Here is a 26,486-nt window from a genome sequence, read left to right on the forward strand (position 1 = left end):
ACTTCGGTTGCCCTTTCACATCAAACACTGATCATGACGGCTATTAGGCTAATAACAAAGATTGCAGATGTTTAATTTTCTAAAGTAAAGTCAATTGTAAGAAAGCATTTCATCATGGAAAATTTTCTTGAAGTTTCTGTGCAATGGGTACCCGTAATGCTAACAAAGACACTATAAACAGACCATGCGAGTATTTCGACGCACTTTTGAAAATAATTAGGAAGGATTATGAGAAGCTTTTATACTCAAAATTGACTATGTATGAAACGTGGATTCACCAATTCTATCCTTAGAATAATTAAAGGAGCAAAATGGAGAAACAAGCCTCTCTTTGTATAAGCTAGAGGTTTCGTGTTTCAGTACCGTCCAACCTAAGATATATGAAGTGTTTAAGGTATACTAAGGTCCGCTGATGATTCTTCATTTCCTACGTGGAAGCACATTTAAAGGGAGAGTATTAAGAAATGTTAACAGTAAAATTGTGCAATATAGTTAATAGCAAACTCAGGATAAATTTGTTTTGCGAACGTGACAATGATCAATCACATACTTCTTTTGGAGGAACAGCCAGTATATTTTTGTAATAATACTAGCGAAATATCTTTTTCCATATTCTCTAGATTTTGCTGTAAGTAACTTTAGTTTTCCTTTTTAAATCTGAAAACGATTTTCGATAAAAGTGTTTTGCCCGTAATGATAATGGTATGAATGCTATAGACGATGATGATGATTGGATATGATGATGATGATGGTACAAATGCTATGGTTTTTTACAGCATAATGGAAGATTTTCTCTCAAGAATTAACTGCGCTAAGCAAAACCTAAAGAATGAGCATTGCCACAGGAGGTAATTTTACTGAAAAAAATAATAACTGCTTCCGCTAGCATTGTTTCTTTTCCCCCATTCCATAAACAATTCAATTTCTTCTCGGAGACTAAATATATTATTGTTCAACTTTTGTTTGATATATTTCCTGATCGTTTCAAGCACTTAACAGCAAAATTCTCCTTAATATTCTAACTCTTCTTTAATGCCTTACGCATGTAAACTACAGAAGTTCATTTAGTGTTAGTACTTTTGTTTCGTCTACATTCAGTTTATGAAGATAGTATATTATATCTTTGTGGCTCATGAAACATTTATCTTCTGAATGAATCTTCTGAATGCAACCTTGTTCTCACCGATAGCTTTTCATACCGTAAAATTAATCAATATGACTTCATTTTCGTCTAGTCTTTCCATTAACTTGAAGCCCGGCGATGTACATCTCCATGCTATAACTATTTTGCTTCTCATTGCTGAATATAAAAATATTAGTTATCCCATTTCATAACGCTTTTAGAACACTAATGCCATGATAAATTTTATGCGAACTGACCAATGGCAGAGCTAACCCTATCCTGCGGGAGTGGCCATTAAGCATCCCATTATTTCCATTTATGGGTGCCTTAAAGGGACATGAAATATCAATATTCTCGGCACAGAGTCGGCCATTAGTTTTATCATTATTTGTACACAAAAGCATCGTTTATCCAGCTTTAGATTAATTGAATCACTACAGAACCCTGATTACATTAAGCTTATGATTTAATTTCCTAATATGCTTTATTGACACTGAGTTACATATGTGAAAGATTCTCTACCATTCTTACCAGCTGTAGCAACTACGAAACTTCGGTGGAACTGAATTTAATGCATACATAAACCATCGTCATCCATTTAGTTTCTCTTAGAGAAACTATTGCATATTTAAATATTTTCCATTTCCCATATTGGGTCCTATCTAATGATGGAAGGTTTAAGAGATTAAACAAAGTTTGAAGATTATTGTTCAAAAATATTACAATGTTTGAAATTTAAAAGTATTCCGTTAAAACATCTGAAAAGCTTTCAAATTTTATATTAAAACTTACAATTTTATATTATTTTAGATTCTGTGTAAAATGCGCTTTTTAACGGTTTGCGTCTTACCTATATTTGTTAAATATCATATCCTTGACACTTAAACCATAAACTTCAATTCAACAGCAATATCACAAAAAAAAAAAGATACCTCGCACTTAAAATATACGTGCTTGAGAAGATTAATGCGATGTTACTATTAGAAACTTTGAGTTTATTAATTAAAAATTCGTTAACTTTTTACAAAATATGAAATGTCTACATATAATAAAAGAAAGAGTCTGTGTGTCTTCCGTTTGTGCTGCGCGTAAGCTAATAGACCCAGGGCTACGAAATTTGGTATATAGGTACATCTAGACAAGAGCCAGTGCACCTCGAAGCGAGTTTTTCAAAATTCGAATCAGATTTCTTTTTATTTTATCTTTTGGATTTTATCGCATTATTTTGAATAGTTTGAATAGTTTAGAAATGTGGTTTTGGCAAGAGTTTTTCATTCAATTGTATACTGTACTGCTGACTTTCAAAAATCAGCACTGTTGCCACTTGGAAAAATGAGGGCGATAATTCTGTGCAGTTTTTAAATTTAATGTCTCTCTTGGATACTGGACGTTTGTTGAAAGAATACAACGGAAATTTGGTTAGTTTATTTATTAGGATAATTAATATTTGTATTGAGGAATACCACTTATTTCATTGTAATTTTGTTACATGTAATACATTTTTTTGACGAAGGCTGGTCGCGTCGTTGCTAGTAGATAATAAAACGAATTCCAAATTCCAAATTTGGGGTTCTAGATAACAGTATTCGATTGGACGATTATGTTATTCAACATTCAATGTCTCCACCGTTGTTTTTTCCCATTGCGAGAAATTTACATGCATTCATGCAGATTCTTCATTATTTAATTTCTTTAAATATAATACAGGGCTCTAATATTTGGTGGCAACAAGTGATTCGCTGTTCATAGTAAATCAACGCGAAATGCCAAAACGAAATTAATATTCCTTCTGGACAAATTGCTCCTTTGGGCTAAAAAATGAAATTAATAGACCTTCTGAGCAAATTTCCCTTTTGGGCTAACAGTAACTTTTATTTTACTGTTGTTGTTGTCGTGTCCATATTGCATGAAACAACGGTTGCCAAAGCCTCCTCCAAAGAGAGCTTGGAGCTTTTTATTTTCCACCTCAATTTTGACGGAGAGCACGCCGGCGGGTAGTCTTCCCACCCCTCTTCTTTTCCACTAAATCACACGAGAGGACTTTCGGCTCGCCGCATATTTAGAGTGGCCCCACACCGCACGGGCACTATATATTTACAAACGTTTATGTGTTCTCCGTGATTCAAACTCGGGCCCTTCGGTATTGCAGTAAGCTCTCCTAACCACTATACCGTTTTGGTGACGTTTCATTCTATCGTTAATAGTAATATTACATGATAATAAATTATTTAAGCTATTTTATCAGCCATATCGCAATATTCTGAAGTAGATTGAAGCGAAACTCTGAAATATTTTAAGAGCAACACTTCAAAATGAAACAAAAATCTTAATAATTTTAGAAATATTCCTCGATTGTCGTAAATTTATTCAGACTAACCTGTATTAGTAACACAGAACCTTGAAATAAAATCTTCTTTAACAGATAAAATCCTGAAAATATCTTGAAAATATTAATAATAAGAGCAATAGTAAAAGTTTTACTTAAAGCTTTAGTTTTGTTTGCAACCTTTCCATGATACATTAAATTAGCATGCCATAAAACATTAACGTTTATCACTTAATACCACTGAAAAAAAATCAAACTTCCATTTTCTATTTTAATTAGCTTTTAAGCTTAATTGTTTTGCCAAAACTTTCATGCCTGTGCTTTGATCGGTACATTTATTTCACTAAACTTCAAAACCTACATCAGAAGTCTACTTTTTTTATTTCCTGCACAGCCGGTAATATTTAACAGAAATTAGAGTCCCTCAACACATTTTTACTATTTTTACAATTGTCTTTGTGTGTGTTAGAACTCAACCTCAGTTGTTATTTTTCTTTTCATAGTTTGTCACTGTAGGAGTGGCAACCATCTGATTTTTTTTTTTTTTTTTTTTTTTTTTTTTTTTTTTTTGTAGTTTCTTGTAGTTCTACGGATTTTGAAAATAAATATGACGCTCTAGAATTTTATATGTAAAGTTATTTTATTTTAAGTTTATTAGGAGAAAGGAGAACGGGTAGTTCTTGCAAATCTCGAACAGTGTGTACGTCTTTTTTATCCTCGATAACTCATATTTCAAACTTCAAAAAATTTCTGTTTTCCGTATTTAAGTTTGTTACATTCATATAGTATTCATATGCATTGATCAGATTTGCGAAAAAACTAAATATAAAAGGAATTCTTACTTTACTTAAAGCCCAAAACAGTTTTTAACGGAACTTTACTTGAAGCCCATAGCAATTTTTAACGGAAACTACAGTACAACTCCAATTATCCGAATTCCGACTATCCGAATCGCTGATTATCCGAATCGCTTTCAGAGTTTAATAAAAATATTAAGACGGAAACGTTGTGTTGGACAATCAAAGATTTCAGATATTAAAAGTAGCAAACCTATACTTTTAAACTTCGCGTCACTTCTTGAAAACGAAGATGGAAGTTCCTCAGGAAAATCAATGCAGCAACAAACAAAACTTTAGAAGATGTCGTTTTCAAGTGGTTTTTGCAGCAACGTTCTATGAGAAACCTAATTTCGAGTCCGATTCTTTGTGAAAAAGCTAAGATCTTAGCTAAAAAGCTTGGATGTTCATCCTTTAAAACAGGTAATGGCTGGCTAAGAAAGACACAGTGTCCTTCAAACAGCTTATTTGATCGAGATGTTCAGCAAGCAATGACTTTCAACACTTGTTAAGTACTGTACAGTACGCCATATAACATGCACGCAAAAGTGTTGCCTTATAATTACTTAAAACTTTTTCTTTAAAATTAATTTTTTCACATTTTTAACATACAGTAATTAATTAAAGTGTACGTAGACCCTTTCTTCGGAAAAAATCCAGTTATCCGAATTTTTGATTGTCCGAATAGGGACCGGCTCCCAATTGATTCGAATAACTGGAGTTCTACTGTACATTAAATTATTATCTTACTTTTCAATATTTGAAAGTATACATATCAATATTGTTACGAATTTGGTATTTAAAAAGCTAATGTTAGTTCAATTATAAATTAAATGGTTTTATTTTCCGCGCAGTGCAGACTGTAGCGAATTCGCGGATTAGCTTTCTCTAGCTGTTCTGAGTTACGTTATCTTGAACGTTTGAGTAGTTAAAAGATAACTACTGTGAGATATTGTAATACTGCACGAATATTTTAGGAAATTTAAGCATATTTGTTGTGATAATAATAAATTTTTGTTCATTTTTCATCGGACTTGTGCATTCATTTTTAACGAACCCGTACGCACACAACAATATATTAGATTTTGATTTAAGTTAATAAACCAGAGGTGTTTCTTTACTTGAAACTATTTTCATGAAAAATACGGCATAATTATCTAACGCTTCTCAAATGTGATATCTGAAACTCGTGTATGATTGGAAAACCATGTGTTAAATTTTAACTATATATATGACAAACCGAAAGTATTTGCTTGAAACTCTTAACAGATTATTTTGGAAAAATATAAAATTACTGTAATAAGTGTTTGGCAGACAGGTTTTTTTCAAAATGTGGCGCCAGGTGATAGGTTCTGCCACATTCAGACTTTTACCGGAAGCAATAAAAAACATTAAAAAAAACATAACATTCGTTTCAAGCGTGATTTCAAGTGATAAAAATGCCAGTCTTTAGTAATTTTAGATACAATAATCGTTTATTTGACAAAGCATAAAAGCAAATGATGGAAAAATCAAAATATAAGACTAAAAAAAACCACTAAAGAGGTTCAGACTGTAAAAGGTCGCTAATTGCAACATCATCTTTAGTTTAATATTTAATACAGTCTCTCATACCTCTCAGTTCATCACCCTGCTGTTGGGCTCAATCGTATGGACTATACATTCATTAAATTACGGTCTTCGTTTCAAATGTTTATTTTAAATATATTACAAACCCTTAATTTTCTTTAATTAAGAAACAATTAAATTATAATCAACAGCCTAATAAAATAAATTTAAAAGAAAAACAATAAATTACAAATAATCCAAAAAAGATATAACATTTGATTATGTTGGTATAAATTTAAAAAAACAGTTTCATTTCAAAATGAAAAACAAAAATTAATACTTGATTTAAACCTCTTTGCTATTTAAAATTTGAAATTGGCGGAAGAATAAGTCTTGGCCACATCAGATTTGTTTAAAGGCAAAAATATGTAAATGCAATTAGACATATTTAAAAAGATTTTACAATTTATATATTTTTAAACTTTTTATTGAAGATTTCATACACATATTCTAGACCTTCCTAAAAATATTACCTAAAACAATATTTAACTCTTGGAATTAACCTGTTGGTTTAAAAATTAATCTTCCAGGATTTCAAAATATATTTAATAGAGGTAACTTTACAAGACATAGCCGTGCATTTATTTCATTGAATAGCTTTCTCAAAAGGCTTGTAACAAATATTTTTTTCCAAGTAGACCTTTTATTTGTTCAAAATAGAAAATTCACTAACTGAAAACAAAAAGGCAAACTTTAGTGTGTTTAATATTAATATGTTATGTATTTTCCCAAAATTAAAATATTGTTACGAATTTTATACGTAGATAAAAATTTTTAGTAAAATTATCCGTGGAACTGTATTTTTCTGTTTAATGTAGCAGGTAAAGCTTGAGCGAAACGATACTTCCCTGAAATGTAAGAATACAGGTAAAGTCTATTCAACACTGCGTAAATGGCTATCTCGCTAATTTGGCGATATATCGCCAAACTGGGACGGTTTGAGCAACTAAATCTTTTGCCAAATTTGGCGACATTTTGCCTGGTTCCGGAATAACTGTAATGGATACTGTATTTAATTCCTCTGTTAGCTGTAACCTTATCTGGTCCTCATTATGCCTACCAGAATTTTGACAAGTAGAGAATACTAGAGCATTCTTGACAGCCGAGGAAAAACTATATATGTCCGGACAGAGAGCAAGGCGCCATCCGTTCATGTTCATAGTGAGTTTTTCAGTTGTTAGTCGTTGATTCAGAGCGACTTTGGAAAGTATTGAGATATTCGTGAACTCTTCACCTTTTAGATGTGCTTTACATTCTGTTGTGTAGTTTGTTTTATTATTATTTAAAGGTAAAGAAATCCTCGTGCACCACAAAGTATCACACGAGACTTACAAATCCTAAGTAAAAAAAACGAAATAGTAAGCAATAACATCAATTTATAATAATACAATGAAATCAAACACAAAGAAAAAAATACACAAAAAAGTAAATACAAAAATATATAAATGTATAAAGAAATCATTTACAATGTTTAAAATAAAAGTCAACAAAGTCGTTAAAAGCTCGGTAGGCCGAAGCTGAAGATACAAAATCATAACATTTCGGCGGCCAATGAATTCCAATTAATTTTAATTTGCATTTCTATAGATTTCTTGCATTATCAAGAAATGGGCAATCAAAAAGCTGCTGAAAAACACATTTCTGAACGCCAAGATTGCAATAACACAAATTGGAAGACGTCAGCTTAAACCGTTCGAGATAAACCTTAAGCTAACATGCCCAGACAAAAATTGCGTTAACTTTAAAATTGAGCAATAAGTCTTTGAGTCTTTCAAAAATAGTTGGGAAGAATGTTTTGGTAACAGTTCCCTTATTAGAAGAGATAAAATCACAATTCTATTGTTCAATCATTTTACCTTTGAATGTTTTTCAAATAAGATTTTGGAATATTTATATCAACATTAATATCATTTTTAGTTGCATTCTTAGCAAGCCATCAGCTCTCTCGCTTCCATAATTACCCGAGTGACCACGGACAAATGTAAAGAACACTGAAATATCCTTCTTCTTCAGATCTCCGAGAGGCTGCTGTATATTAACAATAATATCATTACATGATGAGGTATTTTTAAGGGACTCCAGGGAAGAGAGTGAATCCGTATAGATTAAGTAACTGGACCACGTCCATTCTGGCTAAGTATCCACTTAATTGCAAAATTACTACACAGAAGCTCAGAAATATATACGGTACATTCATTTCTAGTGAGAAATTGGTAGTACTCAATTTCAACATCATCTTCAAAAATAACATAGCAAAAACAACTTTATCATCAATCCTACTACTATCCGTAGAGCACTCAAATGAGGTGCCCACCAGCGGCCGAACGGTAAAGTCGCTGAACACTGGTAGTTCGGTCCGAGGTTCGAATCCCGCGAACGGGCTGACTGCATGGGCGTTTTCGTGGTTTTCTCCATGTGTAACGTGCATACGAGCCAGTTTCCCTTAGAAAGTCCTCCACGAACGCATCCCTCCCCTTAGGCAGATAGCCCTCGAGGCTTTGCCATAATCACACATACACAGCACACAAACGATAATGAATTTATATCTGTGTCCATACTATCCAGAATCTGTACTAGTTGGTCTTACAGAAGGATGTGGAGGGACAGACAAGGGCAATAAACGATCAAAATGAGAACTGGAGCAATTTGCAACACTATTCTTGTAATCTATAAAGGTCAGAATAAACAAATTCAACGGTGGAAATCCGGCAAGATAGAAAGCAACACTGTAACTAATAGCTCGGTAAGACCTTATAACTCGCAGTAAAATTCGTCTTTGAACTCGAAGCAGGCGATTGGAGTTAATTTTCTTTTTTAGAGACAATCCTCAAGCTCTATATCCATATTAAATAAAAGGTACAATGCCTTGTTTATAAATAATTGCGCTAACATTCGATTTAACACCAAAACTATTACACGCAATTCGATTCGGCCCACGCTAATGTCTCTCACATTTATTAGAAATGTAGGAAATATACTTCTTCCAGTTTAATTTGTTGTCCAACAAAACACCTAAATATTTAATGTCATTTATCCTCTCAAGGGGATTATCATTTAAAAGCAACTGATATCATTCATATTAGTACTTTTTCTATCAATAAACATGGTCTTGGATTTTGCATGGCTAAAGTTTATCTTAAAATTTATTGACCACTGATAAATAAAATTTGAAACATCCTGGGCGAGATGCAAAGCTTTACGCATTTCTTTCCTTGAACGCAAATCAATAAATCATCTGCAAAGGCAATGACTTCACAACTGAAGAGATTAGAAAGTTTCTGTAAGCGATCATTCTTAATAATAATCCAAAGCTTGGGACTGGAAACAGAGCCTTGTGGACATCCTCTCTCTGAGGTCGGCGGACTCTTGAGGTGCCACCCAGAAAAAACTTGACCGTCCTGTCTTTCAACAAATCAGAAACAACATTAATCACAATATGAGGTATTTTCATTTTTTTAAGTAAAGTAAGAATAGCAGGCCACCGTGCATTATCGAAAGCTCCTTCAATACCAAGAAAAATTAAATTAGTGTACAAACCTCTCGTCTTATCCCTCTGGGCAGTGTTGCTAAGACGCAGAAGTGAATCCTCTGTACATTTTTCAGCAACGAAACCATATTGGTCAGCACTAAGAATATTTTCTTTATGTAGATGCCAAGTAATTCTGTCATTAATTAGTTTTTCATAACATTTACCTGAAGAAGAAAGAAGACAGATACACCTAACATTATCCATATGTGGAACACTGAAAATTTGTTTGTTGGATATCGCAATAACGAGGGCATTCTTCCAAGTTCGTGGAAATACACCAAGACTCGAAATTACATTACATAATCTGTGAAAAACTGCAGGAAAAAGACGATGGAAGTATCTTAAAGTTTCATTGGGCATCGACAGGAGCTTGGTCAAGCCTTAAATTACGAAATACATCATCATTCTTGTCCTGCAAAAACGGAGGATCAATCTGACACGTATATTCACTACGAGCAGATAAGCGGCACTGAGTATGAAAGTCATTATCAAACCTCACACAATCAGGAGGAAATGCTTTATCAAAAATAGCGTCGATAGAGTCCTCTGAGGAAGACCTAAAGTTACCGCTTGAAGCCGAAGGCCCGAGATATCATAAAAGGTTCTTTAATACCATAAGTGTAAATTTTTTCCCACACATTCTCATTATTGATGTTTAAACGAATCTTCCTCCAAGACTCTAATTTGGTCTCAAGAAGCATTTCATTGTATTTTTCCTTAACTCAAGATATTTCCGCTTTTACAAGTCCCGTATATCATTGCAAGAAGTCTTCTGAAACCTTTGTCTAGCATCATTAACTCTCTTTCTCATAATGGAAATCTCCAATGACCACTAAGGTACTTTTCTCATACCAATCCTTCTAATAGTCATAGATTTAATACATGCCCGAAAAATAACTAAAGTTACGAAATCAACAATCACATCAAGTGAGTCAGTCCTTGGGCAACAATCCCAACTATTTATGATAAAAGAAATATACTGTGAACAATATTTTTCAAAGTATCCCCAGTCTGCTTTTTTTTTTTTTTTTGGTTTTTGGTATTAAACAAAAATTTACTAACAGCAATAAAAGAAGCAGCAGAAACAGATAAATTGAATTCAATCACTGCATGGTCTGATAATTATTCATAGTCCGAGAGACACCAGCGGGTAACATTCGCTAGCAAATCAGCTCCCGTGATGTCTATATAGCTTGATCCCTGTTCCGAACAAAAGGTAGGTCCGCAGTCCTCATTGATCACATACAAGTGACAGGAGCTGACAAAATCTCCAAGTTTGTCTCCTCGAGCATCGCTATAAGGATTAAACCACAGTTCAGACTTACTGTTTGAATCCATACCCCAAATAAGCTTTGCAAGATCCCTAGCCTGGAAGACCCAACTTATTTTCTGTAAATTACAATACATCGGGTAGGCTCACAGTAGTATGAAAATAAAAAATATTTTATATCTTTAAAAAGTAATGTCAAGAGTCACCATATTATAATCCAATAATCTCAAATCCAAAAACGTAGGCAGAAATCCGGATCGAACAACAATATCAGCCTTTATGATTTCTGAATTAAAATCATAATATAACACAAAAGAACTCGGAAAACCAGGCATAAGACCATGATAAGAGTAAGGCTCTAGAATAAAAGCAACAGAAACATTATTTACCTCCATATTCAAAACAAGTTGCTGCCTTACATATATATAAATTAATTTGAACAAATTTTAAATTAGAATTATGACTATTATCCATAATTTGTTCTTGATATAGTTTGACGTCTTATAAATTCATGACAAGAGCAACTTTCAGAAAAGGGCAAATGGCTAATATTTATTTTCTCCCTCATCTTTTATTTTTTGATTACGTCTATTGCAATTAATACAGACTTTCAAATTCTTGTGTGGGCAATTTTTACTTTCATGTTCACGTGCACAGAAATAACAAGCGCGGAGGTTTGTACAATGTTTAACACGGTGATTATATTCTAAGCAGTTGAAACACCGATTAATTACGATAAAATCATCCACAACACAAGTACTCGAAGAAAATTTTCATCTACGTTCCTGTAAAATACCTCTACGCATGTCTGGATGCACTTCAACTAAATGCCTTGTATTTTAAAATTTCCTTCACGTAAATCGAATTCGAACTTTATTCCATTTATTTTCAGAAGCAATAACATCTGAATATTGATTTTTTAAAACATCAAGAACATCCTCATCTTTTATCTCATTAGAAACGCTTTTTATTAAGATCGTAGGATTTTTTCGTCTGGAAGGAAAGGCACTTAATTCTGGTAATTTTACTTGAATTTCAGATTGTACTTTTTAAATCACTTTTAGAGGGACATTCTATCAATACCTTGCCAACTCCAATAATTTAGATTGAGAACTCCCACCTTTTTTGCTCTGCAGGGTTAAGTTGTAGTTTAAGAATCTTTTTAACATCCTCTGACGAACGGTTTTCCGATGAAATGACAAGACCACAACTTTACTTCCCATAGTCCACAAGAGATGGCAGCACAGCACTAGGATACGTTGGTTTTACGAAAATGTCTCTAACACTTTCCTTACAAGCTTCACGGTAACCCAACGACTTAATACGTTCAAAACTCTTAGTAATCAAACAGTTTAATTCCCACACTGCATGCCTTGCCTCTTCATGAATATTCTGGATCATATTACACTTTTGACTCGATACCCGTTTCAAGTTTATCGTAGCAATATTTAAGCGCACTATAAAACTTATCATCGCGTTCTTCATCCATCCTAGCCTTCTCAAAGATGTAAACAAATCGTCGTGATAGGCTTAACTGTACCGAAATCTTGCAAGAGCTTTAAAATTAACAATACTTCTTTCAACTTGAAACAAATTGCACAAACAAAATTATACACAATAAATAGTTTACACACATTCGTTACCGCAAAATGAAGCTGAAAATCAGAGCTCAGGAAAACACACACAGCAATGGCGCGAGCATGCGCAGTAATCCCTTCTTAATAATTTTAAGTGTAACTACTGGTTGTGCTGTGTTATACTGTGAAGAGTTGTCCGAGTATTTTGGTGGTAAGTTCTAGAACTGTGAAGTGTTTCTTTAGATAAAATAAATTTTACTAAGCTACCACCGGTACTGCGTGCGCTCAATCTATTATAAACCCGTACGCATACAATAATATCCAATAAATCTACTAATAAACCCATAACTTAAAGGGTCAGTTTCTCTTGGAAAGAATAGAATAATAAGGGATTATAGAAACTTTACATTGCATTTCTAAAGTAAACGAATTATTAAATAAAGTCTAAGAAATAAATTGAAACAATCTCTGAGTATATTCATGACTAGCTGAGAGCCACCCGCTTTGCTGGGCACACTATCTATTTGAATGTGAACCTAGACTTCTTATATGGACGAAATGTCTAATTTCAAAATGATAATTAATGTAATTTTTTTAATTTAAAGTCGGGAAACATAGTGCCAGTCAGTGAATCTGTGTGACAGTGAACAGATTTACCCATCACTCATGAGGTACTGTGTATTGGGATGCGCCCCCATTATTTAACGTGGCATGATCCCCAGTAGGCCTACACCACGAAAAATTGCCAACATAAAACTAAGGTTTATATATACTTAACTGTTATCATAAGTTTCATGAAAATAAATGTTATCTTTGTTATCAAATGTTTTAACCAATTATAATTATTTTGTCCTTGATCTTTTACGTATGGTAATTTTTATAAATAACAACAACATTTTTATTTTTCATCACAATAATTTATTTCTCTTAATAACATTTATTCTCATGAAACTTTTGATAACAGTTAAATATAAATGTCATTATTAATCTTATCATTTAAATGTTGTGTGTATTCATTGGACAGATGCAAGTTATTTACCAATTTAATAATTTTAGACGAAAATGCAATCATTTGCAACATTGCATTTCATATCTAATTTTGTCAACAATAAAAGAAAATTTTGAACTTGAATTTGAAAACCAAATGCGTGAGAAACTCCTATTGTATACCAAAACTATATTTTGGACAGGATTTACTTAAAATCCGTTCCTAATGCGCGTCTACATCGTGGAATGAGTAACTATGCAAAATTTCGAGTTAATCGGGTGTATAGATTCGGAGATCTCGTGATAAGTCAATGATATTTCGCTTATATAGCTAGAAAGAGACAGATCTGAAAGTATATTCAGTAAGAATTTGGTCGTTAAATAATAAAGAATCTGCATAAATGTATGTATGTTTCTCGCATTGTGATAAAAGAATGGTACCTAGAGCGATCAATATTTGAATAACGTAATCTTCCATAGAATATGTGCATGTGGAAGTCCTAATTTGAATTTGAAATTTCTTTTATTATCGATTTCATACTTTGTAACACTTCAACGAATTGTTGATTAAAAAACCTAAATGATTTCAAAGCAACTAATGGCAACACTGTACGGAAAATAAAACATTTTTATCTCCAGCGCGCGAGACTCTGTGTCCGATAATCTAAAGATATGCTCAATTTAAAATTAATTTGCGATATTGGTGTTGAACTGAATTTTATAGTTTGGGTACGTAGAACACGATATTTAATAAATAAAGGTAATACATAAAACGTTAAAAAAAAACGCCCCTTTGGAAATAATTTAAAATTTCAGATTTTTTTTTTTTTTTTTTTAATTTTAAGTTTCACATTAATTTGCAAACATATTTCGATATCCTGCACATTTTCCATTGCTTTATATCTAAGATTTAAGAATATTTCATTAAGCATAAAATAATTAAAATGCAATTATAAGCAAAATAACTCAATGTAAAACTTAAGCATTAGATTTTGACATGACTCGTAAACTTTTTATACTTTCAGAAAATAAATTTAATAAATAAGACAATTCACATAAATGAAGAAAAACTAAATGAAAGATTCTTCAAATAATTTCATCAATAAACTGATTTTGAAGCCAATTATTGTATTTCTAACCACTATGTGAACGAAGTAAAAAGGTCGTACAAACTAAGTTTATTTATTAACAGAAAATCTCATTATTCTACGTTAATTGAATTTGTGCTTTATAAAGCACAGATGTTACATACATACTTTAATTGAAAACAAAATAAAAACAAGCGAATTGCCTGTATTAGGAATGTTGGTTTAAGTAAAAATGCATTTAAAGAAATAATTAAGTATATTCGCCACCACAAAGGAATAAAAAAATAATTTTATAATTAATCCTGAAGAAAAATAACTCTTTGCTTTGTTTATTACAGAAACTCGTAGAAGAAAAGTATAATAAACAGTAGCAAGGAACATTATTATTGTTTTAACACATATTTTCCTTTCAGGAGATTATTATTAGAATTACTTCGTTTTCGTGTCATGCTTTATAATAATAAACAGTTCCCAAATGTATTTAATTTCCCCGTAAACAACTCGGTACAACAAATTTCACTTCCTTTTAGAAACAAAAACGAGCTAATGGATCTTTTTACGATTATAAAACAAAATAAAACAAACAAAGTGAATGGGTATAAAATGGCTGAAATTCTCATGAAAGAGAAAGAGAAAAATCATTTGTCCAGTGTTAGTGTAGGACCCCGTTAATCAAATTTATTGTAAAATACGTTAGACAATGAGTAAAAAAAAGAACAACCAACTGCCGCATTAATTGTCGCTTGGAATAAAAGCTGAGAGAACAAAAAGAAGATAAAATTTAATGAAAAAAAACCCTAAAATGGAACGGAAATTTCACAAATCAATTATCTCACATGCAGGTCAAGTCCTTTTTTTTCATGGTTCAATAACCCAGATGCTTTTTTAAAATTGTTTCGATTTTTTTTATTCGATGTTATTTCGTTCACCATTTTTTTACTACGGAAACTGTGAACTTGGAATGACATTGTGCTAATGAGTCCAAATGGCGTCAACTGTTCACTGAGTCGTGTCAAATGGAACAATAAATTAATCTGACTCTTTTCTCTAGCGTTCTTTAATTTCTCCTACTGCAGACGAACGAACGACGAGATATGACCTAATGACGCGAACGGCATTCCATACGCTGATCTCTAAATTAATCGATTTTTCTCCGCCGCCATTTTTGCTTTACGCCGAAAGAACGCTTCTTCTTGCTATTAACAGCAGTTTTCCATTAATACTAAAAAAAGAAGGGAAAAAAAATGGCTTGCGTTTTTCGTTTTATTTTTTGTGCTCTTTTTCTACCGTACTGTATTTTTTTACTATTTTTATTTTTTTCTTTATCTATTCCGGTCATAGGAAGCGCGTTAAGAAACTTAAGAAATTACTTCCACTTCTCCCGCCACGGAATTGTTTCCATTATTTTTTGTTCTTTTCAATATCTGCAGGAGGCAGACAATGTATAAAGTTTGGCGGAGAGATACAGGAACAATACTTTAACAATGCAGTATTTTAATCGGTGTTGTGATGCAATATTCCTCTTAACTTCATTAGATTGTAACTTCCAGTGTCTATTTTTTTCACGTGTGTTAGAAATATATAAATGCATAAAAATAAGGCCATTGTAATCAGTTTAGAAGTTCGCTGGGTATCATGGTAGTTTTTATGTTGATACATATGGCTGCGATTTCCTTGACATCTAGGGGGAACAAACATGTTCTGGTAAAATACGATATTAATATATTTTGTTTTCTTTTCTGCTTAGAAAAACTTTCAAAATTCTTCTCCTATTAAGGCAGATGTTAAGAGGTTTTTAACTGGAAACGACTATATAATAACGTTGGTGCAAGCTCTTGTTTAAACCTCAAAAAAAATGCATTTCCGATAGCGTGAAAATATCGTTTGTAGATTTCTTCAAATGGCGGCAGTATGAACAGACTAATAGTATGAAAATTATCTGAAATTTTATGATTTCTATTGCAGTTAATTAGCGTTAGATATAATTATAAAGAAGCCAATGGCTAAGTCGACAAAACCTTCCAACACCTGCAATTTGATCCTAGTTCAAATCCCAGCGAACTGACTGTCTGCATGAAGCTTTTGTTATTTTTGTGTAACGTGAATACTAGCCAGTTTTATTATTAAATTCTCTATGAAGTCATTGATGTGTTATGACTTTTTTCGTTTGTCTCACATTTACATTAGAACGAGCACACGAAATTCATCGCTGCAAGGAGAACAAGATTGCGCCTGTCGTTGATTAGAAACTTGAGCACCATATTGGTGACACTACGAATCGCTCAATTCTGCACCACTTTTAATAGAGAGCACTCCTATCTCTCTTCCCGTACCACCAACCTTATGAGAGGACTTTCGGCTCGCCATGTATTTAGAGTGCTACCATCCTGCAAAGACACTATACATTTAAAAATATCCATGCCTTCTCAGGGGTTCGAACCCGGACCCTTCGGCAACACATTAAGAACCCCTAACTACTATATAACTGGACAGCATGAAAGCATTCCTCCATTAGAAAATAGCACTTATATATTTTCCTTAATTTTTCAGACATTCTGAAGCAATTTATAATATTTATAACATGTTAACAACATAACAATATACAGAAATGTATACCGTGGTCATATTAGAGTGGTTATTTGTACGAAATGGTTAGACACTCACCACCTAATTCACCCATAGAAAATGGCAAACATTCGTCAGTGTTAGTGTTTTTTTTTTTTTTTTTTTTTTTTTTTGGCTTATCACGTGCTCCGCCCTTAGACACTACACGGACAGGGAGGGATGCCCTCTGGAGGCCTTTTTAAGGGAAACTGGCTCGTATCTACGTTACACATGGAGAAAACCACGAAAACGCCCAAAGCAGCCAGCCCGTTCGCCGAAAAGCGAACCGAACTACCAGTGTTCAGTGGCTTTTACCGCTAGGCCGCTGGTGGGCAACATTCGTCAGTTTGTTAGCACTATCATTCCCGACAGCTTTGTGAGCATGTACGGCAGTAGGTGACCGAAAGCAATTCATAATACTTATAACATGTTAAGAACATAACAATATAGAGAAATTTATACTGTGGTTGTATTATTTTTAGAGTGGTCATTTTCACGAAATGGCAGGAGACTTACCACCTAATTCCTTCATCGGTAATGACCAACATTTGTCAGTTTGTTAGCCGTATCATTCCCGACAGCGTTGTGAGCATGTACGGCAGTACGCGGCCAAATTATACCCATGAGAAAGGAGAAACGTTTGTCCCAATTATGATAGAAAACACGTCGGAGAATGGTGAGGGGATCTTCTATCCCTCTTGCTTTATCAGCAAGCCTCTCGAACGATTTTCAATTCACTAATATTTAAAGTGCTTCCATATCGCACAAACATTATAAATATTATTTATTTTCATTCATTACAGAATGAAAACATCGCTATTGTAATTTATTACAGAATGGAAACAATGCTTTTGTAATTCATTACAAAATGGAAATAAGGCTATTGTACATTATTCTAACTAGAATACCAGTGAGGGCTGCATTTTTAGTGTTATGGTAATAAAATATGATCGTTGTGAGGATGTATGGAAGTAGGCGACCAATTACACCCACGAGAACGGAAAAACCTCTTCCCAGTTTTGATATAAAATATGTCGGGGAATAGGCCTAGGGTCTTCCTGTCTTCTTTCCTTATCACTAAGCCTCTTGAAAGATTTTCGGTTCACCAGTATTCAAAGTGATCCCATATCACACAAACATTCTAAACATTATTTATTTTCATTCATTACATCCAGCCCGTTTCCGAGGTTCCCACCCGAGCCCAGCAGTACTGAATTCAGCACTACTAACTGCAATACCACTCAGAGCTGTATTTTATTGTTATGGCAATAATATTTAGTGCTATGTCAATTATTTTAGTATTAGTAAAATCTGCAAAAACGCATCACACTTTCTGAAGTTACACTGCAATCACATTTGGCGATAAATGACGGATATATGTGAATTATGACAGAATAAAAAAACATTGATTTAAAATAATAATTGGAAATTATTTGTTTACATGTTTTCCTGTTCGTGATTAATTTTGCATTATTTATATCTTTATTTATTACTAATACTAATAATAATAACAATTGCAATACCGCCCAGTTGGTATAGCGGTTAGAGAACCCACTCCAGTACCGCAGAGCCTCGGTTCGAATGCCGAAAAAGGCATGGCTGTTATGGTCCGTCCCTTCATAGGAAGTAAAGGTGGTCCACCGTTAGGTGCTTCCATGACAGAGTGTTCACTTCTGGCCTTAGTAGTGGCCAAGCTTAAGTCGTCTAATTTCACGTCAGTGGGAAAAATTTAAAAGAATGATTGTGATGGTATTTTTGTAGCATCACTATTAAAAACGGCACTAAGCATTTTTCTTTTTTTAAGTTCATAAGATATTTTATGTAAAATAATAAAATTCATATGTTCATACACATCAGTTTCACTTCTTTGAACATTAAGTTTACATTTTAATTGCATCTTTTACAAATAATTGCATAAACTAGGCTTTTCTTCTCCAACCAATCAAATATTGTAAAATTGTACGGATTAAAGTATCTTGGTAAAAGTAAGGCTATCGATCATAAATCAAGATCCGCTATGCTATCGCAACTTGAAAAAGGTTTCAAAAATATGATAAACGTTTCCCAAATAATCTAAATTATTTAAACTACCCGTTACAGCTTAAAAGATCTCAGATTTCAAAAATATTTCGTAATCAATTTCTAGTCAGATCTCTATTTACTTGGGTGAACAACGATTCGCCATTAACTCAAAATCACACCTAATATGAGGGTGGTTAAGAAAGCAAAAAAGAAGAGGAATAACCCATGTTACGACTGATAAATCCCTCTGACCGACAAAGCCGTATATATACTTCTTAGGTTATTTTTTGTAATGTCTGTAAGACCGTATATATTGGTGCATCATAAAATATGTTCAAGAAATTAAGGCAAAATATTAAAAGTACATAAATCAAGGTATAAAATACCAGGAGCATTTTGACATTAAAATTAAGAAAATAATTCTTTCTCGTGGTAGTATTGAAAAATTTAAGCGTTTTTAGCGAAACCTTGGGCCGGTCAGAGTGGATAAAACATATGAGTAGAGGTATGCAATAATGTAATTCTATTCTCAAGCAATTTAATCTGGATAATAAAAGCATTTGGTTGTGTAAATTAAACAAATATTCAAAACAAAAACAAAAATATCAAAGCTTTTATATTTTATATTACACCCAAAGGGGCGTTTTTCTAACGTTTTGCGTGTTACTATTATTTATTAAATATCATGTTCTTCGTACTTAAACCATAAAATTCAATTCAACAGCAATATTACAAAATATTTAAAAGAGCTTATCTTTATAATTTCCGATACACAGTCTCTCGCGCTTTAGAAAAAAAAAAATTTTTTTTTTTCGTACAGTGTTGTCACTGCCCGCTTTGAAATCGTTGGGTTTCTTAATCAAAAGCTCATAAATGCTTTACAAAATATGAAATAGATAATAAAACAAACTTCAAATTTGAGCTTCCAGATGCCCATATTCGCAGGAGGATTACGTTATTCAAAATTGGATGGCTTTAGGTACCATTGTTTTCTCAACATACATACATTTATGCAGATTCTTCATTATTTAATTTTTTTTAAATATAATACAGTGATATTGTTGGCAACAATTTAAAAAGTGATTCGCCGTTTATAGTGAATCAAAGCAAAATGTCAATAATTAATAGCCCTTCTAAGCAAATTACCCCATTGGGATAAAAAGAAAGCAAACACTAACTTATGGAAGAAACAAACTTTCATAAGAAAATAAGAAATTAAGTTATAAATTTCATTAACGAGCAACATGCGCAAGGGAACTTGAACGTTATTAGGTTACAACTCGTATAAAATTGTCGGTTACAGCGTTTAGTTATTTATTTTCCAATATTTATAATATATTCTCCGTTATGGAAAATTCAATTACATAATATTGTGGATTAAAAACATCATCTGCTATAATATATTTCCTTCAAGGAGATAATTTTAGGTAGTAGTTTTTCCATCTATCTGCAATAAGTGAATTTTAATATTTTTTACAGGTCGCGGTTAACAGAAAACTGACTGTAATACAAAATACCTATGGGTAATGTCTACGTCTACTCGCAGGAAAGGTAAAAACTTCAGTAACTGGAGTTTATTCGTTGTTACGGCAACCCTAAGCCTCACCTGAAATTTATATTCATAGCTGAGAGAGAGAAGTCTTAGCTTTTCCCCCGAAGTCTCAACAATACTGACCCATTGCATCAAGATAGGACTTTCATATAGGCAGATGTGATGGCGAAAGCCCACAAGATATTTTTCTCCTCGCTCCCTTCTATTTCTTCCAACGACCCCACTCGTCCAGCTTATCCGGTGTGTCAACAAAAGTGAACTGTTTTTCTTCTGCTTCCCCATAACTTTCTTCCATCTGAAAGGTCATTTCTTTGCTCGAAAAAGCCAGCTACTTCAATTTTTCTAGATTCTGGAAATTCGCAGATTCCCCCTATACACTCGTCGTCCGTAAATAGATGTATTTTGTGCAGCTTTATTGGCTGTTCGCATTGCTGTTAAAAGAGTTTTCATTGTCTTTTCTTCTCTTTGATTTTAAATATTCATTATCTGCTAGTAAATTCTTGCGTTTAATTGTCTTACGCTAAATATTTTATTTCATATTTGTTAGAGGTTTTTCTTATAACTCTAAATCATGAAATGTTATCAAATACAACTTTTATTCAATTTATTAAACTGAAACTTTATAAATGCTCATATTCACACAAATTTGTAATTTCAACCACTTTTTTAGCAATAAAGTATAATTCTTATCTAAGAGTTTTTAGCTATGTTATTATTTCACATATATGTAGAAACATTTTCCATGTGCTATTTGCATTATAATTAATATATAATTATAAAATCTGAACTTAAGTGTTGTTAATTACAGTAAAATACTTAACTGGTTATATCCAGCTGGATTCATATCGTACTATAAAAGAGATCTTCGAAATTTATGAGTGTTAAGGACAAATAATTTAAATCATTTAACAGATTTCTCTTCAAATGGAAGTTATAATTGTTCATACGTTTTATGAGAGATGGATAAATTTAGATTAATTTAGTAATATTGATGTCTCCATAAGCTATAGTGGTTAGGGAAGTCTACTGCGATACCGGAGGACCTGGGTTCGTATCCCAAGGAAGGCATGACAGTAATTATCCATTCACCTTAGGAGGTATAACGGTGGATCACCCATTAGGCACTTCCACAATAAAGTTGCCACTACTTCCGGCCTTAATAGTGGTCAGGACTAAGTCGGCTAATTGCCTACCAATGGAAAAAAAAACTATAATAATATTGATTAGTCCACATATTATATATTATGCACATTTTCCTCACTATGCTAAAGGTTTTTTCCCTATTTTTAGCTGATGAAAATAATTCATGTAGTTATCCAAAAATATAAATGATTTATATATCCGAAATGATTTTACCCTTGCCGTTTAGGATAAATGGAATTCTACTATATATCTAGTATTACATCAACAGTAATTGAGCATATTCTTAATATTATGTAAATTTAAGTAACTATAAGTCATAATTATTCACAACAGCAATTGTCTTATTTTAAAATAAACCCCATTCAACGGTCTTCTTTTGATTTCTTGGCAAAATACAAAGCATTCCCAGCTGAGAGAAATAGTTATCCAAACCTCCTGCAGAAACAATCTAGTGAAACAAGTGCCCAGATACGTCTAGAATTTATGTTTAATCTTTATTAAAGAAGTTTACAAGTTATATGATATTTTCTTCCTCCTTTTTGCATGTCTTCCTGGTGTAATAGAACGCATATTCGACATGTATTTGAAAGCTCCAGAGTTTGAGCCCCGGCTAGTCCATTGCACGTTTTTCACGTCTCCTGTCATCAGAAACCTAATGACTCTACAGTGGATCTCGAATCAAAAGTAGGTGGACGATGATTCGTCACCAACAGGATTTGACGACTGGATCTTCTAATCCTCAGTCGCCCTTTAAAAGGAGGAGTATAGGGATATTTTTTCTTTCCTTCGTGGTTTAATTGGAGACATATTCGATGCTTATTCGAGAGGTCCAGGGTTCGAGTCCCGAGCCAGGACGTTGTGAACGTTTCACGTCTCTTGTTTCAAAATAACTTAATGACTCTATAACCACGTGGAAATAATTTACAAGAAATATCATGTAGTTTCTCCTTTACCGTTTGGCACTTCCTTATTTCGTTATCTCGTTTCAGGTATATTGTTCATGTTTTATATCTTCAATTAGTGAAAGATTAGTTCCTAGAAGAGTCGGCTAATCTTAACTATTAAGCTTCAATGTATTTTAGGTTTTAAACTGAACCCAGCATACCGAGAATAAGCTGCAGTTTTTTTTCCAAGAATATAATTTTTGCAGTTTTTAAATTTTTAAATATCCTTTAAATTTTTGCAAATCTAAGTGTAAACATTTCGAGGTATTAGAATGTAATTAGAGGTTTTCAGATTGCAATTGAATTTAAGTACGTACGTACACACGTCAAGAAAATAATCCATTTTGAATCCATTCTGCGATCCATTTTGGAATAAAGGGCCTTTTATTCTGTCCATATATTCAGACTTCAAGCAAAAAAAAAAAAAAAAGTGCCCACCAGCGGCCGAGCGGTAACGTCGCTGAACACTGGTAGTTCGGTCCGAGGTTCGAATCCCGCGAACGGGCTGGCTGCATGGGTGTTTTCGTGGTTTTCCCCATGTGTAACGTGTATACGAGCCTGTTTCCCTTAAAAAGTCTTCCACGAAGGCATCCCTCCCTTAAGGCAGATAGCCCACGAGTGCTTTGCCGTAATCTAATAAACCAAACCAAACCATCAAGCAAAAAAAAAAATTGCCAAAATGAATTCGGAAATTATTAAAATGTATATTTTCGTTTAAATCTGAAAAACGAAATTCTTCGTGATTTCAATACCTACTTTACTACTTACAAGGAAGTAAAAAAGAATGAGGTTGAAGGAATAGTTTTTTTTTTTTTTTGCTTATTTCTACTAAAGGTTTATGATAGCGTGTAGATATGAGTGCTGGTCGATGCAAAATGTTCTAAGGTTTGTACAATAAGCGCAAATAAAAGTAATTATAAATATTGTTACGAAATGTACAGGGGCGGTGAGATAGCTTCCCCGCAAAGCAGTTTCAGGGTTGCCATAAAATGGTAAGGGAAGGCAGGATTGCCACATTTGGCGAAATATCGCTCATTTGGCGATATTTGGCGACAAAATTAGCGATATACGATGGACGGATGGAGAACTTTCTGGAACGAATTCTTACCAGTTTAGCTCAGAATGCTCTCGAACACAAACCGAAAGCTATATAAACCCTGCTGGTCCGCAGTCAGTTAGTGTGTGTGCCTCGTCTAGCAAGCTGACAGTCAGTCATTGAGCGAGTGTCTCAAAGTCTAGCGCCGAGTTGGTCGTCGAGTGCACTGAGAGAGTCTTTTTTGTCTGTGCTAAGTCGAGAGCTATACTCTTGTGTATCGTCGAGTGCATCGCGTGGAGAGACTCGAGAGTACGTGGAGTTCCGAGGATGACCAAGCAGAGTTGGGAGCTGTACTCGGGTGCATTGCAGTGGAGCTGTTTCCATCGTTATAGCCTGATAACCTGAAGGCTGTGTCATTGATTGTGTCAGCGTGTTTATAAAAGTTCGACAACAGTAAAAGTGATTTTGGAGCTATCTGACTAATATTGGTAAATAAATTGTCTTTCGATACTTCATCAAGTGTCATCGTTATTCACTCCAAATCTACGAACCCCGTACGAACGTTAAGGAAAAAATAACGTAACAATACAAATGGAGAAGTACAAAAGCATAAGAAAATTTCATTGAATCACATAAACAACATTCTGTTCGAAGACCTTATCGCCATATCTCAGGCAGCTGGAAGAATCTAACTCCAAGTTGTTTGGAAAACATTGAAGCAACATGAAAAGACAAATTCCAACGCATCTGATATGAGGGGCTAATTCAAAAATTAATAAATTCGAATTCTCATCGAGAAATTATAGTTCTAATTATACTGTTCCTTACAAATAGGAAATTTACAATTACTCTTGGTAAAGCATAACACAGTTGCGAACCTGGAGGCAGTCAAGGTTGGAGTTACACAAGGTTCCATCTTAGGCCCTATCCTTATCTCTTCTACATGATGGACTTTCCCAAACCAGAAAAATAAAACAAGATATTTCATGGGCTTCTTGATGACACTGGCTTGACAGTCAAATCAGCAAAAGTATATCATGCCATCTGAATGCTTCAAGAATTAATGCCACTAACTGAAGACGAATACATAAATTGGATAATATCAATCATTGCCCAAAATTCTCAATTGTTAATTATTAGTAAAAAGCGCATGAATATTTACCTAAGAAACGCCTGTCTCCGTTTCATGAAATTATTCCAGAAGTTTGCTAAGCAAGGTATTTTGGTGTCATTTTCAAAAGCAAACTTAATTGGAATTATCACATCGAAAATGTTAACATAAAAGCCACAAAGGTCATTAACTGCCTTTATCCAATTATTCCAAATTAGATTTAAGAAAGAAACGTCTCATTTATATATCTGATTTGTGCGACCGATGATAACCTATTCATCATCGGCCTCGACTGCTCTTACCAAAAATGAAGTACTCAAACTTCAACAAGTGGAAAGAAAATATTGGCGTATCGTTACTAAAGCATACATCCACGTGTGCAATCAAAGACTGCACGAGGACCTCAATTTTAAAATTATTGACAAGTTTCTGAACAAAATCAATAGAAATATTTACAAAAATAAAAAAAAAAATAAATAAAAAATAAAAAAAAAAAAAAAAAACGAACACTTGTAACCATCTCACGGTTGTTTCAATACAAAATACTGTAAAGTTACAAAGAATTACATCTATAAGCCGCACACATCCTGAATGATTTAAATTTCCCAGCTTCATTTCTACACATGCACTGCTATTTTCATATATACTGTATACAGTTATTTTTTGGGGTCGACTGGGAGCAGCCCCGTCGTTCTGGCTATGTCAACATCTACATAGACTCGACTTCTGGGGAAAATATTTAACAGTCTTCACAGTTACTAGAAATTTCGTTTATTCGGTGGCAGGTTCAGGCTCGTCAGGTGCTGTCTCTGGGCTGTGGGGACGCTACATGGTTAGATTTACAAGGTTGTCCAGGAGGATTGGTTTTTCCCTGGTCAACACTGGGGAGCAGACCCCTCGACTTGTGTTCTCTTTGTTGATGACTGTGTCACTGACTAAGCGTTGTATTTACACAGACTTTGTGACTTTCTTACCTCTTGGGTTGATCACGTGGAGGTAAGAATGGAGACATGGAGGTACTTCTTACCTCCATCGTTAATCACGGAGGGGGTTAGCCTCCACGGATCACCTAAAGGGTTGGGGCATTTAACTATGTATGGCTTTTCTTAGATGGGTATGGGTCCCCCTTCTCCTTGGTTCACTGTTCACTCTACCCTTTTTACCTGTATTATGAATTTCAATTCATATTCCAATTCATTAGGACTCTGGTTTGATCTTTCAAACCTAGGAGAAAATATTCTCCTCTCTTTCCACATTTATTAAATTTTATCTTTTGGGAATCTCACTTGATATATTTTGCGTGAAGCGCCTTTCTTGTTACATTTTTAGTGAACCTGGCACATTGCCTCAATATCGTGACATAACTTTACCGATAGCAATACCAATGAAAAAACGAACATCCTTGAGGGCAAAGTCTGGTGAATATGGGAGGTGTGCCATAAAATATTCTAGACACACTAAGTAAATATTTGTCTAACATTCAAATGACCTTATCAGAAAGATCCATTCAAACATAAAAAACAGCTCTATCACATAAGAACAATGATATATAAGTTGGTTTGATTGGTGTGTTCATATTCTGGCGCAAAACCTTAGACGTTATACGCGCCGAACCACATGTCAGACACTTAAAACACAGCTGATAGATAAGTAAGAACCAGAACAAGTGTCCCTTCCCCCAATGGCTGGCCCTCAGCTGATTTCGGCTTGGCCACATCTAAGGTCAGAAG

This window comes from Stegodyphus dumicola, chromosome 5, assembly GCF_044657685.1.
Source record: "Stegodyphus dumicola isolate Sdum_Otavi_A_Nest chromosome 5, ASM4465768v1".
NCBI classification, from domain to species: Eukaryota; Metazoa; Arthropoda; class Arachnida; order Araneae; family Eresidae; genus Stegodyphus; species Stegodyphus dumicola.